Source organism: Centropristis striata, chromosome 2 (genome assembly GCF_030273125.1).
Source record: "Centropristis striata isolate RG_2023a ecotype Rhode Island chromosome 2, C.striata_1.0, whole genome shotgun sequence".
Classification (NCBI taxonomy): Eukaryota; Metazoa; Chordata; class Actinopteri; order Perciformes; family Serranidae; genus Centropristis; species Centropristis striata.
This window is the reverse complement of record NC_081518.1, coordinates 17,061,009-17,078,548: the sequence shown is the minus strand read 5'-3', so window position 1 is coordinate 17,078,548 and position 17,540 is coordinate 17,061,009. Positions and strand designations below refer to the sequence as shown.

At 37.7% G+C, this 17,540-nt stretch overlaps 1 pseudogene; it reads left to right on the top strand.

Moving 5' to 3' along the window:
• The first annotated feature begins 2,200 nt into the window (after positions 1-2,200).
• LOC131988561 (mucin-5AC-like) overlaps positions 2,201-17,540 on the top strand; it is a 33,073-nt pseudogene continuing 17,733 nt past the window's right edge.

Sequence of the window (17,540 nt, the reverse complement as noted above, 5' to 3'; positions counted from 1 at the left end):
AGATTCAATAATAAATGTATTTAAGATACTGTACACAACATTGAGAACATTAATATAGCAGTGAACAACAATTTTCTATAAAAAATATATACTGGAGTAATGGTGTCCTGGCAGAGAATTACCACACTCCCTCCATGTGTGTTTCTCTGTTCTTTGTTTACAGCAAACAACAACTAATTATTGTGGTGGCTGGTGCAGCAACATGCATGTGAGTCCCTGTTAGTGTCCCACTCACTGCTGCTCTGCACTGCTCTCATATGGCGTTTATCGCTTCTAACACCTTCTGAACCCATCGTATTGTTGCAGAAGCATACTGGCCATCCACTGGTTCCCCTGAGGTTACCTTAGCTCTGTCCACCCTGTTCTGCTCTCTGGACTACTCACGCCAGCATTAGCACCACCAGCACAGCCATCGCCATGTTGAGAGCCATATGCAGACAATCAGTATGCTATGAATTTTGCATACAGACACTAATGGAAGTAATGGTATGTTTGGTAGTTTTCTCACTGAAGCAAAGTTTGGGAACATTTTGTACGTCCATGTGGCAGCTTTATACATAATAAACAATTTGGTTGTAATTTTATAATGAATACAGAATGTGCAGTGATTGTAGGGACAGGAAATCAAACTATTCAGTGAGCTCTCATGACCTGTTGAATCATCTGTATGCATACACTCATATATTCAGGTTTAGTCTGTGACCAATATATATGTTTCTGTTGTCCTTACAGACAAACATAAATTCATTGTGGTCATGGAAATAATGACCTCTGTCAGAAGCAAACGAGAAATAAAAGTGATGTTAATTAAAACCTGAAAAGGGTGGAACAGGAGACTGCAATTACCATCCTATCTCCTACAACAGAGGGGTCATCTCTATGTTCCCCGGGTGGGGAACATAGATTTTTAGAAAAAAGGTCCTATGTTTCCTGTTTTTCCCAAAAAGGGTCCTGTGTTCCCCACTGTTGCAGGGTTAGGGTTAGGTTCGGGTTAAAACGCAACACTCTTAGAGACGCTCCCTACAACAGAGACTGTTGGTTTCTTTAACCATAGTCTTTGTGCTGTGTCTGTGTAATGTGTTACACTATTTTACTTCTACAAAGGCTATTATAACAAAAAAGAGAGTAATGTTTCATTGCGAGTATCAAAGCATAGAAGCACTCCTGTATCCCTCCTGTTCTGTGTCTCTGCCTCTACAACGATGCACTTAAAGACTGTTGAGCCTGCTCCTCCTGCTCCAGTTCTGACATGACTCTGCCGGTGCTCCCCACCAGAACTCCCCACCCCGATTGAAAAATTGAAACATCCACCTCCCACTGGTCCAAAGCTACTGTGCCAGTGGTCTTCACAGCAACAATCTGTGGTGCTCCGATCCCAGTCCATGCTAACTGCAGCTAAAAACAGCTAGCGGTAAAGTTTACTTTTGCAACAAGCATTCTGTCCCTTTCTGTCCACACACACACACACACACACACACACACACACACACACACACAGACACCAATGAGAAATCGAGACAGAGCTGGAAAATCAGACATATTTTCTCCATAAAATATTATCCAGTTTCATCATTTCTGCAAGTATATGTAATAATATTACCATATTTCTCATTACTGCTCAATGTAATATATTACTGTAACCAGTTACCTTTTTAACACATTAAGCCCCACACTGCTCCTGATTGGTATCAATCTTCTTATCTGACTTTCAGAAGAAAAGCAAATAATTTTATCTCTGAAAATGTGAAGCAATTCCTCAGTGTCTGACTGCAGAAAGGCTCCATCCAACAAGCCATTTAACCAATCATGTCATGTAGAAATCATTTTCTGCAGTATTTTGCCATATACCAACATACTGGCATTCATTTCTTAGCGATCCTGCTGAGGGTTTTGTATTGATGATAAAGACTAAAGACTGTTTGCTCAGCACTTCATCATAAGCCTGTAGGCTGAACAAGCTTCTCAGTGCAATGATGGATGAGCAAACAAACAGAAAACTTTGTGTGCACTGTCAGGTATTTATTTAATATGTAAATCACAAAGACCTACCTCACTGAATATACTCAGAGCGGAAGAGGGATGAGTGGTGGAGCTGCCTTATACACACCCTCTCTCTCCTAGCTCCACCTTCACTGCTTATAAAGGGATTGGCCCCTCAGGTGAGTGCTCTCATCTCATGGGTCAATCATCAGGACCAAACATGGGGACCACAGGAGTCCAATCCATAAGATGGTTCATCTACCTGACACTCCTGGTTGGCTCCCTCACTAAGACTGGTGAGTGATGACCTGAAAATTGCTTACAGCTTCACACTTATTGTACACAGTATAAGATGATTGGAACAGGTCGTATGCTGTTAACAGGGTCCATTTAGGCTCTTCAGGCTGTCTGCAGTGGCTCCCTGTGGCTGTGACCAAAACATTTATACGAAATAAAATGGTTATCTGTTTGAGTTTAAATTATTATTAAACATTGTGTAGACCCAAAGCAAATTGCATTCTTCAATTGTAAAAATGTGCAGCTTATATATGCCATTAAAACATTTTTTATTTACATTTTGCTCAACTTGAATGCACATCATAACTTATGAAAGTCTTCAGCACTCCAGCTTAACTTCTAAATTTACCAACTTCAAGTCTAGTTTTAAGTTTCCATAGCTGGGCTAGCTTTTGATTCCAGATCTCCTGAGATGCTTCTTCAGTGTCAAGCCTTTCACTTGCACTTTGCTTCTCACTGCTTTCTGACAAAATCGTATTAATAAATGCTCATAATGACTCATTAGTAAAGCTGGTAGGCTAGTTTAGTCATTGTAAGCCTTGGAATAAGGTTTGCAGCTCCATTGTCACATTTTTTCCCATTTTTTGTCCAACAGTGGCTCTTTTGCACACCCAAGGTTGCCGACCCCTGATTTAGTTATTTTATAACAATAAAATAATATCATAATAAACTTGTGTTTTGGATAATCTACCTACTTTTTACTCTTCTACATTTAATTTAAAGCCTTAGACGCCAACGATCTGTTACCAACTGCAGTAGCAGTGGAGCAGATGACCATAGATCAAAACCGGTGACAAACTGACTAACTAATGATGAAAAACAGCTGATTCTGCTGCTGACCATGCAGATTGGACAGTTGAGTGCCCCTGATCACTCTGTCTGCATCATATAGCTGCAATGAAATGTCAGAACAAGTTGATACAGAATGCAGTTAAAAAGATGTTTTTCATTTTGATTTTGTTGCAGCTAATGCAAATCACATCGGCCAAGTGTGCACGACCTGGGGACACTATCACTGGAAGACCTTTGATGGAAATTTCTTCCAACTGGCCTCCACCTGTAACCACGTCATGGCCTACCAGTGTAAGGAAAGCTATGAAAATTTCAACATCCAGGTGAGGCGCACGACTGTTGACGACATCCCCACCATTAGCAACATCATCGTGATGATTGAAGGTTGTGTGGTGGAGATTTCCAACGGCACAGTGATCGTCGATGGCAAGGCGTAAGTTCACTCCAAACCATGTAACCACCAAAGTCCCTCAGGCACTATATATTACATGAGATTCTGTCTGATGATTTTAACAAAATATACTGTAATATATATGTATATATATATATATATATATACAAGCATCACTGTCATTTTTGCATTTATTTTTTGTAAAAACACTTTCTCACTGTTAAATTTACTAAACACCATATCTCTAACACAAATATACTGTAATATTTAATGGTAAAATCTTTAATTCATGCAGCATTTATAACTTATTTTCTTGTCAGCGTTTCTTCTGATGGAAAAACGTAAAATATGGAATAAAATGGCAATCTTAAACGTGAAATCAACAGTGCTAATATCATTTTACTGTAATATTGGATAAAAAAGTTGCATCATATTTATTACGGGAAAGTTCTGGCAACCACAGCTGCCAGTTTTTTTTACCGTAAAAACAACAGGGTTTTTTTTTAAATTTATTTTTATTAACAGTGTGCCAGTGTTACATTTCAATGAATCTGATGTAGACTGTTGGGATAAGCCATGCCAGTTCCTTCTGAAAAAGATGCCATTGGGTCTCTACTTTAGATTGAAATCTCCTCCCTACTGTTTTGCCTGCTTTCTATATTGCACAAGCAACATCATTGCATTCTGGTTTTAGGTGACTGTGATAATATTCATGATAATAAGCATGTGTGCAGCCTCTCTATCACTGTGGGAATGTTGGACACTGTCTGACCTGAACTTATGACGAATGAACCATAGGACTTTATGTTCCTTTCATTTTTACAACTTTTCCTGTCATTCACATGTCCACGTACCCAAAGTTATTACTTACTAGAGTTTGTAATCCTGTGTCAGCCGCTGCTTTCAATCTATTTTTTGTTTTCTCCAGGGTGACTCTGCCATTTGTCACATCAGGAGTGATTGTCAAGGAGACCTCATCTAGTGTCAGTGTTGAAACCAAGATGGGAATTTCAGCTATCTGGAACCGGGATGACTCCTTGGATGTGTGTAGCACACCCTCTAAACACACACACATACATAGCGTTTAGTGTTTGTGTTCAGGTGTTTAGTCATGGGGTCTTGGGCAAACAAAAATGTTCACAATTTATTCACACTGTCCTTGTAAGACTGCTTTTTAAAAATGTTTGAAGGATAGAACTGATGTTATCTCATCATTTTATATTATTATCAACACTTCTCATGAAAAGACCTAAACCAATCATAAAGTTATCTTCCTAATAGGTGTGTGTGTGTAACCACAGTCTGATTGATATTTGTTATAGTTCTTGGATAACAATGGAGTTCTGTGGCAAAGAGCTTGCCACTGAACTCCATTGTTGTCCCAAAGCTATTAAAACCATTAAAGCCCTAGTGTTGACCTAGGGTGACAGGGTACTTTAGTCCTATCAGCCCGTCAAACTAGTAACAGCATGATACATTTGATAAATGTAGATAATAAGAATAGCGCTGAGCAGCATTCGACATTATTGCCACTGATACCTGATCCAGTTAGGGTGGAGCTATCAACTCCTCAGGGCCTATTGTAATTCTTTCAAACAATTATTTTTACTATGAGCAGTTAAATCAATACATACACTGCCCTGTAATTATTATTTCAATCATTTATATAAATTCTACAAAGAAATACGAATTTTTGTATTTTACGAATTCAGTGCTTTTAATTTAAAATAGCAGTTTTTCATGTAGTGCATTACTTAGTGATTGTTTGTTATTATGTGTCCTCAGTTTTGTATGTAAATGGACATCAGTGAATCTGCAATTTACTTGTGTATTTTCATTAAAAAAACAAGTGGTTCTATGAAATAAATATTACTTAGAAACAGCCTGAGTAAAGATGACAAACACTTTCTGTGTGGAAAAACTTGCCTAGCTTTTTTAAGTAAATGTCACTCCAATTTTTTTCAGTGTATCTTTAAATTAATAAATTAGACCCATTTTAACAAAATATTCACTGCTCGCTGTTTTGTTGTGTGTGCAAAAACAAATCTAAATCCTAATAGAAAAATTACATGTTCAATATTTGAATATATGTGGAAATCTGTCAAACCTGCTTTGAGTTTATTATTTACTAACTTGTGGTTTTGCTAATAACTACTGTATGCTTTGGGCATGTCCACAGATTGAACTAGATAACAAATACCAGAACAAAACCTGCGGACTGTGTGGAAACTTTGATGGGGTATCCAATGATTTCATGAAAGACGGTAAGATCCCTTTCAATGTATTCTGTAAGCATGCATTGTCTCATAGCAGTGGTGTATCGTCTACGTGAATATTATGGGGGGGTAAGGGGGCCCCGCCCCCCCTCATGCCTCCATGGTTGAAAAAGCGCGCTGAAGTGCCCTCAAGAGTGGTAAAAACGAGAGGAAGTGCCATATTGGCTGCCCTTTACACGTGCAAAAAATGATTGGGTGCCCTCTAGGGTGCCCCTTCATATGATAAATTATGATTATGTGCCCTCTAGAGCAAGAAAATTTGATAACATGCCTTAATGAGTGCCCTTCTAGCGCCCTTCTGGTCCCTACATGGTTGAAAAAGTGATGAAACTGTGAAAAATGTTATGTGAGGTCCTTGCACTCATTTAGCTCTCAAAGTGCACAAAATTGATGCATTTTACTGAAAAATGTTCAAATTTTCTCCCGTGGGGGCATGCCCCCAGACCCCCCGGTTCAGTTCAATGGTTTTAATTGTCAGTACCATATCAATAACTACTTAGATCTGGATCTCCTTTAACTTAATGCTAATTGTAATAAAGGATAAGGACTATTTCATCATACATCATGCATCATAGCTTTTTGCTGCTGGTGGGGCTCCATGTTGTGCAGAATGTGCCCTTTTATTTTTTCGCCCCTGCCCTTCAAACAGTCTGAGTCCACCACTGCTTGAATGTATCTAAATGATTAACTTACCTTATGGAGTCAGTGTGGCTTCTGTTGCACTTCTCAAGCGTTTGCTGATGCTGCCATGGTATCACATGAGATTTTTTTTAATAGCATAACACACCTCCCTCACTACTTCCCTCATTAGAGCCACATCACCTCACCTAAATCAGCATATTGATCTTCTACATCCAGCTGTATTTAACCTGAAATCACATGAAAATCAATCTCCATTCAACTCATTACCACCTGGCTGCACCATTGATAATTGAGTATCTAATAGTGAACTTTATTAAAGCTGAATAACTGATGTCATAAGTCGTCATTCCACTTTACTTTCATAAACTTGTACCTCATTTACATTAGCCTATAGGGATTTGTACACTGCAACAAAGGTGTGACTAAAAACAAGATAAAAACACTAAATCTGAGGGAAATGATCTTGCTGCATGGACAGATAATTTCACTTGAAAAGATTTCTTGAATTAAGATTATTAAATCTAGAAATAAGCATGTTGAACCGTTAAAATAAGAAATTAACTCTTGAAGAAGTAATGTGCTGGTTATTTCATGGACTCCAGAGGGTTAAACACATTTCCCCATTGACTGAGTGTGATTGACTGTGCTGCAGGAGTTCCACTGTCTGTTGAAGACTATGCTGACACCAACAAGGTGGATGGCCCAACAGAGAGTTGTGAGGAGCCTGAGTTCAGCACAGCCCAGAGCTGTGGTGATAAGGTAACTCTTCACTCTTTACATTACTTCAAACACATTTACTTTAGGAGGCTGGTCATAGCTAAATGCTGTAGGCAGAGTTTTTGTAACATCAAGATCTCTACAAACATTAAGTGAGAACATACTGCAGTTATTTACGCCTACACTCTAAGAAATGATTCAAGGAGCCTGTAAATGTGACAGTAATATAAAGGTATGCATACTAAATAAAAATGCTGAATATCATCATGATGAGTGTTTGAGTTGACTACATCAAAATTCATTAGTAGAACTCCAACAGGAATCTTTGTGTAAAATATCCATATATAAATTAAGTTGGCAACACTTTACAATAACTATCATTTATAAATGGTAAACATATAGTTTATTAATGTTTAATCATCGTTTATAAACCATATATAGGCCATTTAGAATGGTAAATACATTATTTATTAATGTTTAACTAACTATCATTTATAAATGGCAAATAGATGGTATATTAATGTAAGTTTATAGTTACTTTACCATAAACAAACAATTCAATTGTAATTAATAGTTTATTTATAGTTTTAGTTGCACTCATAACATTTTAACACCATATTAAGTATGTTAATGATTTTTAAATTATACCTTAATATACCTTTAAGAAATTGGTTAAAAACATTTAAAGATTATGTATATGTATAGCACTTTGTAAATGTTAATAATTGGTTTATACACCATCTATAAACATCACTTAGTTGGTTATGTAAAGTGTTTTTTTTACAGTGTAAGTAAATCTGGTCATGATAAAGAAGAGATTAACAAGCAAATACAACAAATAGAGTCAGCTTAGTTTTGTTTTGTCTTTTCAGGGATTCTGTGAGCAGATCTTCTCCAGCGCTCCATTCAGTGAATGCCAAAGTCTTCTGGATGTGGATTCCTTCATTGAAGCCTGTCAGACTGACATGTGCCACTCTCAAGACACCGACTCCATCCTCTGCAAAACCATCTCAGAGTACTCCAGACAGTGTATCCATGCGGGTGGCAAGCCCCAACAATGGAGGAATGAAAGTTTCTGCTGTAAGGGTGCTAACTTCTGTAGATATGCAGCTCATTTGAATGTTCTTTGATTGTCACTGACCTCAATTGTTTGTCCTCCAGACGTGGATTGTCCAAACAACATGGAGTTCCAGGAGTATAGAAGTTCATGTGTTGACAGCTGCTCCACTCCTCAGGCCAGCCAGACATGTCAGAGTCACCACCATGATGGCTGCCAATGCCCTGAAGGTATCCACACACATTTTAAACTACAGTGTATGCATTATGTTTATGTGCAAGCATTCACAATGTCATGTCTCACGCACAGAAATAAAACATGGTAGCAATGATGATTATCCGTCCTCTCGTTTTCAGGAACGGTGTTGGATGACATTGGGAATACTGGCTGTGTCGCAGTGGATGCGTGTCCATGTCTGCATAAAAAGACGGTCTACAAGTCAGGGGAGACATTCTCTCACAACTGTAGATCCTGGTAAGGTTAAAACATAAGTGTTCAAATCTATACAACTGAGTAAGAGTTGTTGAACTGCTTTCTGAAACCTGAAGTTTTTCACTTCAACATATTGTTCTCTTTCATAAACCTGGCTCTACACTGCAAAAAACACAAAGATAAAACACTAAATCTGAGGGAAATGATCTTGCTGCATGGACAGATAATTTCACTTGACATGATTTCCTAAATTAAGATAGTTAAATCTAAAAAATAAGGATGTTGAATGCTTAAAATAAGAAATTTACCCTTAAAACAAGGTAAATTATCTAACTCTAAATCTAAATTTTTTTTATCTTGGTAAGAAACAAATAATTTGCAGTGCACTCTGCTCGGGCCAGATTAACCCTCTGGAGTCCATCTATTTATTGAAAATACACGGTTTAATTTATCTTCTTTTAAGAGTTAATTTATTATTTTAAGTGTTCAGTATGCTTATTTCTAAATTTTTAATATCTTAATTTAAGAAATCTTGTCAAGTGTAATTATCTGTCCACGCAGCAAGAACCATTTCCTTCAGATTTAGTGTTTTTATCTTGTTTTTAGAAACACCTTTTTTTGCAGTGTATGTAGTCTGGCTTCAATTTAACAGTCTGCATCGCCCGAATAATGTTCAGCCTGTTCTCCCCTCAAAAACGTAAATATAGGTCGTGTCTACAGGCAGCAAAATACGGTCTGTATTGACATATTTCACCGTCGGCTGCAATGCGTCCGTCACCATCTTGCTGATGTAGTCGATCAACTGATGGCGAAGCGAAGGTAAAATGGCTGAGTCCCAAATTAGTTAACCCTCTGGAGTCTCCAAAAGCTCCAAAGCATGACTTCTTCATCACATCAAGACTAGAAAACAAAGCAGCGTGGAGCCCTACTGTAAATTTACCTCTAAAGTTCTGGCTGTAAACTCCATGAGGCCAGTTTCAGTTTGATGATGATATACCAAGTAAAACTGGAGACAAGCTCAAATATAGTGTTTTGAAAGTAAAAAAAAGATTCAAAATCACATTTTATGTTGGACTTAAGGACTAAAAAAGACACAAAATAACTAGAAAAAGACACAAAATGACTAAAAAATGACACAAAAAGACACAAAATGACTAAAAAAGACACAAAATGACTTAAAAAAGACACAAAAAGACACAAAATGACTAAAAAAAGACACAAAATGACCAAAAAAGACAAAAAAGTCATGAAAAGGATTCATAAATGGACAAAATAGCCCAAGAATCCATAGAGTTAAAATAAGTCACTTTGTTTAAGTAAGTTACGTGAATCATGTTTTTAAACGTAATTTACAATTTTTACGTAACTTGCGGTAGTCACTAGACCCTTGTAACTACTTCACTTACAGTATTTATGACATTTATTTACTGTCTAAATGGTCATTTATAGCACCTTACCAGGAAGTTTTTTGCCCTAAACCTAGGTCAGTGGTTTTAAAACATAAATCCGCAGAAAGTGCTGCCTTTTTTACAACCATGTATGCATAATGACGTGTGTACTATTTTTAGAACGCACCTCAGAGTTTAATTCCAGGTGCACACATTCTTCTGTCAAGATTGTTTTTAAAGATTACAACTCAACCCTCTTTTTACGTTTCTTGCATATGTAACAGTTATACCGGAGGCCGCTGATCTTTTGCCCTCAGAGAATTGTTTGTTTGTTTGTTTCTTTTTGTTTGCTTTCTTTCTGTTTGTTCAGTGTCCAGAGTATGTGGGGGCAGAGAGGGGAGGGGGGGGCAGTGCTGGGACGGAATTCAGCATTTCTGGTTGAAAAAAAAATGCCTTAAAAACAGAGCTCTGTGCCATCAGTGTCTGGTTTATTAAACTTTGGAACTGATAAACACATACAAAATTCAAACATTTGAAAAAACAACAACTATTTGAAACATTTTAAACGTAAATGATCCATGACTAAATTTATTGCAAATATTTCTCATCACTAAAATGTAGTGATTGAAACTAATGTAGTAAAAACAGTGAGCATATAACCATTTAAAACTATAACTGCTACGCTTCAACCACGACTCCATATTTGAGTTTTCCAGTGATTGACAGGTGATGCCAGGTGGCATATGACAGGTTGGGTCCAACCCTCCTGGTATGGGGGACACTCTGGGTTTTAAGGATCATGAAGATGAATAGCCTACTGAATATAAAATTCATTTTATGAACTTACACTTATATTTTCCTAAAATATTTATCAAATAATTATTTTTAAAGGATTTTTGCATGGATGCTACTTTTTAAATGTATATTTTAAAATCTCACGTACCCTCTGGAGTGCCTTTACGTAGCCCCAGGGGTACACGTACCCCCATTTGAAAACCACTGGCCTGGTCCGGAGACTTGACTTGACTTGACTTGAGAACTGTCTTCCAAAGTTCTAGAACATTGATTACACTGTTGCCACACTGACCATTCTGTGTGTGTGTGTGTGTGTGTGTGTGTGTGTGTGTGCTGACAGTGAGTGTAAGAGTGGCCAGTGGGAATGCACGGAGGACAACTGTCCAGGAAGCTGCTCTTTGCAGGGTGGAGGTCACATCAACACCTTTGATGGACAAGAGTACACCTTCCATGGGGACTGCTCCTACGTCCTGGCTAAGGTAAAATACTTCATCATCTCCAATATTATTAGGATACCAACACATACACACCAGCATTACACTATGTATTCAATATCCTGTATAACAGCAAGATTTTAATATATCCTAAAATAGATCATGTTTATGGTTGGTGTCATTAGTGTGTTGTCTTTATTAAAATTCATATTTTGGCCCAATGTGTGTCATTGCAGAATAATGGCTCCTTATACACTGTGCTAGTGGACCTGGTCAAGTGTGGTCTGACTGAGAGCAGGACCTGCCTCAGAGCTGTAACTCTGAAGTTATTCGGCAATTCTGTGGTAAACTACACACACACACACACACACACACACACACACACACACACACACACACATGTACTTCTATCTTTGTGAGGGCCCACATTGGAACAGTGAATTCCCTTGCAAGGTTATAATAGTTAGTATTTTCATTAGTTTTAGTTTTAATTTTGTTGTGAATTTTTGTTACAAATTCAGTTAGTTTTTAGAGTAAGTTTGCTAGTTTTAGTTTAGTTTTTATTAGTTTAGTGTTAGTTTTAGTTTTTTGTAATGGGGTATTTGTTGGGTGGTCACAGTAAATTTTGCCTTTATTTCCTTTGTCTTATCCATCTTCATCATGTATGAAAAAAGTTGACAAAGACGAAAACGAAGGACATTTTCACTTTAATTTTAGTTAGTTTTGTAACCACCAATGCAGTTTTAGTTAATTATCATTATTATCTAACCTTAACCCTTAAAATAAAGTCTGAAATCTCAAACTCGACCGGCCGAAATGTCCTCACTTTGCAAAAATGTCCTCACTATTTAGGAAGTACAAGAAAACACACACACACACACACACACACACACAAGATCACCGGCGTTACTGCAGCTAGCCGTAGCGGGGCTATTTGGTAGATTAGGCTTTGGCCAAATCCTGTCAGAAGCAAGGCTAAAATATCCTTTTTCATGGTGAAACATGAGTGTAAAGCCAAACGTTGTTCTTCTTTTAAAATAAACTTTGGCTCTAAACTATTTAAAACGCCGCCGTCGAGTTTCGGCCTTAGTTGCCAGACTGTCTGCAGGTTCGAAATGAAATTGAGCGCGCAAGGCAGTATAGGTATACCCAGGCTAGCATAACCCAGGATGTCTTTAATTATGTTGTGTACATTTCCCCAAAATGGGTTAATTTTCCGACATCCGTAGAAAATGTGCGAATGATTTGCTTCCCTTTCTCCACATGTACGCCAGAAAGCATGCTGGGGGTGCAGTGTTGATTTTAAGCCTGACAGCAGCTGGATAAAGAAGGATGTGCAGTATCTGTCCTCCAGACAGCCTCTCACTGTAGCTGTTTATATCGCTGTATGAAACTGTAAAAATGCACAAACTGAAGATGATCTTTTTGTAGTCCATCTTCTGAACACTGTGGGTTAACAACAGCAGACCCATGTCATAACATCCACCATCACATAATTACCCAGCCTCTCTGAGCACCACAGTCTTCTTTATGAATTCTTTTCTTCACATTTTTCCTTGACTTCATGACCGTTTTCATCCAGATCAAGGAAAATGCAAATAAAAAGACGTTGGATGTAGTTTTTATTGACTATTTATTTGCAGCCCAAAAATAATATGGAAAACACTGTTGGACTCCTGTTTGATATAATCTTATGTGTTTCTTTCCACAAATGAAGGTTGTGAAAATTCAGTCTTCCGGGCAGGTCTATGTGAACCAGATGAGTTCTCAGCTTCCACTATATACAGGTGAGTACTTTAAATTATGTTACAGAGGAAACACAGCATGCTATAAAATAGAGCTAGAGTCAGTTCAGCTCTTATCTATGTACATACTTCAATAGTGACGTTTGAAGAGTTTTGAATTTGTCTCGATGTGGTGTTAGGACACATGGAAATGAACAGACCCACATAAATATTAGAAGATGATATAAAAAGAAAATTAAAACTCAGTTCCTCAGGCCACAAGTTGCAGCGAGGCTGTTTTTTTACACTGTGTTCTGACTACTGCAGCGGATCTGCAAGCCTTCAGGCCATCATCGTTCTACGTCTTCATAAACATCAAGAAGGATATTAAAGTGATAGTCCAGCTGTATCCTGTGATGCAGGTCTTCATCTCTGCTCATACTTCACACAAAGAAACCATCTCTGGTATGATTCAACATTATTCTTTGTGTCAGTGCCTGAAAATCAGACATGTGTTTACAGAGTAAATCAACCAAAATGCTTTTGTTTGTAATATTTCTCATGCTGTTAACCCTTTATTGGGCAAATAACTATATTTGGTAACTTCAGTGGATATCAAAATGGGGTTCCCATGTCTTTCTGTGAGGTCGTAGAACCACATGGACTTCTACGAGGAGAATTTGACTATGACAGCATATTAAGGCCAAGTATAGGGGTTGCAAATTTACTAGATTAAAGTGCCAAATCTACAAGAAAAAAATTGGCAGATTTAAGAGATTTAAAGTGGCAAATCTGCTCGAAAAAAGTCACAGATTTACGAGTCAAAAGTTGGGAAAAAAACTACTTTTTTCTTGCAGATTCACCACTTTAAATCTAATAAATCAGCACATTTTTACTCCTAGATTTGACACCTTTATCTCTTTATCTCCTCCCCCAGGTCCGTTTGTTTTTTTACACATTCTGGCAGTATGTGATATCCTCCAATATTCTCTAGGGTTGAAATTTGGAATTTGCAAGTATTTCAATGTGTATCACCTCACCCAACAGGTTTGTGCGGAAACTTCAACGACGTAATGATTGATGACTACAGGGTGCTGAGTGGGCTGGTGGAGAAGACCTCTACAGCATTCGCCAACACATGGAGAACTAGAGCCAGCTGCCCTGAAGTCCCAGCATTCTTTGATCACCCCTGCCGAGACAGTATCAGCAAGGGTACAGCTAGACTCTCCTCCAATGTCTTGTCACTTGTTATGATGTAATGTTTGCGGTAACACTTTACAATAACCAACTAAGTGATGTTTATAGATGGTTTATAGACCAATTATTAATCATTTACAAAATGCTATACATATTTAATCTTTAAATGTTTAAAGCCAATTTCTTAAAGGTATATGAATAATTTCAAAATCATTAACATACTTAATATGGTGTTAAAAATGTTAAAATAAGTGCAACTAAAACTATTGATAAACTTTTTTTTTTTCATTTCATTACCATTAACTGCTTATCCGCAATCGGGTCGCGGGCTATTGATAAACTATTAATTTAAATTTAATTGTCTGGGTAACACTTAACAATAACCATCTAAGTTATGTTTATAGATGGTTAATAAACCAAATATTAACATTTACAAAGTACTACAATTAGGTCTACATATTTAATCTTTATAGATGTTTTACAGCCATTTTCTTAAAGCTATATAAATAATTTGGAAATCATTAACAAATGCTTAAAATAATGTTTAAAATGTTATGAGTGCAACCATAAACCATTAATAAGGCAGGGCTCCCTTGGAAAAGAGGTTCTTAATCTCAATGGGATAATCCCTGGTTAAATAAAGGTTAAATAAAAAAAATAGTCAATTAATAAACATTATTAATTAAAATTGAATTGTTTGTTAATGTTAAAGTAACTATTAACTTACATTAATTAATTATCCATTTGACATTTTATAAATGATGATTTAACATTGATAAACTATTTACCATTTATAAATTATGGTTATTGTAAAGTGTTACCATGTTTGCCATACCACAAGAAACCATAGCTTATAATTAGACAATTTACATTTTAGGGTTTACTTTGCCATTTCCAGGGCAAATTATGTTTTTATAACAGCTTAATGTATTTATGTTTCTGTGTCTCAGAGAGTTATGGCCAGTTTTGGTGCTCTAGACTATCGGATCCTGAGGGAGTATTTTCTCCTTGCCACTCTGTCATCAGCCCCGACACATACAAAAAAGTAAGTCTGCACACACAGAGCTGTAATATCAAAAAAACTAAACTACTGTTCCCGTGTTAATGTCTCCCTGGCCACTGTGTCTCCTCACAGAACTGCTTGTATGACACCTGTAACTGTGAGAAAAGTGAGGAGTGCATGTGTGCAGCCGTCTCCTCGTATGTCTATGCCTGTTCAGCTGCAGGAATTCACATCAGTGGCTGGAGGAAGACCATCTGTGGTGAGCTAAACAGAAAAAGACCATTTTATTTTAGTGTGGTAATAGAGAGAGGCTGCAATAACAAATCAAAAGCCGCATATTTATTAATGTATTTATTACAATGAGATTTCATGATTATAGTGCCAGGTGCAACTCATCTTTTGACCCTATTGGCAGAAAACAATTTACCCAGATGACAAACTGGATTCATCTAGCAGATATATTCTTGTGCTACTGCTCAAATCGGCTCTCTCCCACTAGAAAAATACAGCAAAACATGTCCAGAAGGAACAGTGTATGGCTACAACATGACCTCCTGCGATCGTACCTGCCGTTCCCTCAGCCAGTATGACCACTCCTGCAAGCCCAGCTTCCCTGCAGTGGACGGCTGTGGTTGTGCCGAGGGAACCTACATGAACGAGAGGGGGCACTGTGTGACCAGTGCAAAGTGTCCATGCTACGACAAAGACAACGTTATTCCTGCTGGACAGGCTATAAGCAAAGATGGCACCACATGGTAGGTACAGAGCGTGAGGGCTCATTAAGGGGTCAAGTGATAAATACATACATGGATATGAATCAATAATTAAAGATTATACTTTGAATTCATGGTACTTGCACTTATATATGGGCAGCTGTGGCTCAGTTGGTAGAGCGGGTTGCCCATCGATCGGAGTGTTGGTTCGATCCCTGACCATGGCAGCCTACATGTCAAAGTATCCTTGAGCAAGATACTGAACCCCAAATTGCCCCCCGATGCTGCGTTCATCGGTGTGAGAATGATTGGAAAAGCACTATATAAGTGCAGGTCCATTTACCATTTACCATATAGCGCTTTTGTAGTTGCTTTGCGACCACTCAAAGCGCTTTACACTACAGACTGCGCTCATTCACCTGTTCACACACACATTCATACTGGTGGCAGAGGCTACCCTAAACAATACCACCTGCCACCATTGGGAATTCATTCACACAAGCAATATGGGGTTCAGTATCTTGCTCAAGGATACTTAGACATGTAGGGTGCCAAGGACAGGGCGACCGCTCTACCAACTGAGCCACAGCCGCCCCTCAGACACCCAAATACAATGGAGTGTTGTATATTTTATGTTACAAGTGGTGTATTTTATTGTTACTTTTAATGTAAGTCTTCTGCTTTAGTTAAAGGCCCATTGTGACTATCTGGGTGCATAACAGTCAGCACCCAGCCAGAGTCTCCATGTAACAGCCGGTTTAAACCAGAAATAACGTGCTATAAGGTCTGGGATTTGTCAGACATTAGAGGCTGTGGAAGTAGAATATAAACAGTATAAATTGTATCCTTTTAAGGTCAAAAAGTAGACTTAGCGGCGTGCACGTTCACGTGAAACGTGCCCTATACGTGGGATGTGGGATGTTACATTGAATTGTTTAAATTATCTGACAAAGACAGAAAAAGGCAGAGAAATGAGGGATATATTGAGATGGACCCCTTTTTTCAGCAGCCTTTGAGATTGGACAAAGTTCTCCTCCGCTGTATTCTGATGTCTGGTTGTAAAGACAACTAAAGGAACTTTGACTTGATCTTTGATTCATCTCCTCACTCAAGAGAGGTAGTAAATTTCCACTACATGAGCAAAGTAAACAGTGTAGTAGCAGACAATTGCTTGTTTTCATTACATTGGCTCCTCCTGAAATAATTTCCTAACAGCTTTGTGTGGCTATATTGGAGCACTGATGTTGGCATTGCATCACACTTACAATGCCTATACTACATGCTGATGATTCTAAGAATTATGATCACCATCATAGTTTAGAATGTTAGCATGCTAAAGTTGCTCACTTGCAGCTGACATGTGACTGAAGGTATTTGGTCACACACCAAAGTATTACACATAGTTGTAATTCATCCTGAGGGGAACATGAGTGGCTATTTTAAATGTAGGAATAGTTTTCTGAAAATAAATAAATAAATAAACATGCAGGTTCTGTCGAAAAGTTCAATATATCTACAGACGTGTCAAAAAAACAAAAGCAAAGCCACCTTGGCTGGCAGTTATTTCAAAATGTGTTATGTACTGTATGTCATTTTAAAAATTGCCATTGCTCTAAACCATCCTGCTATATTAAATGAATGGTAATGTCCATTATAATATTCTAATTCTAGGGATTTCTTTCCAGTAGTCTATTCATTGTGT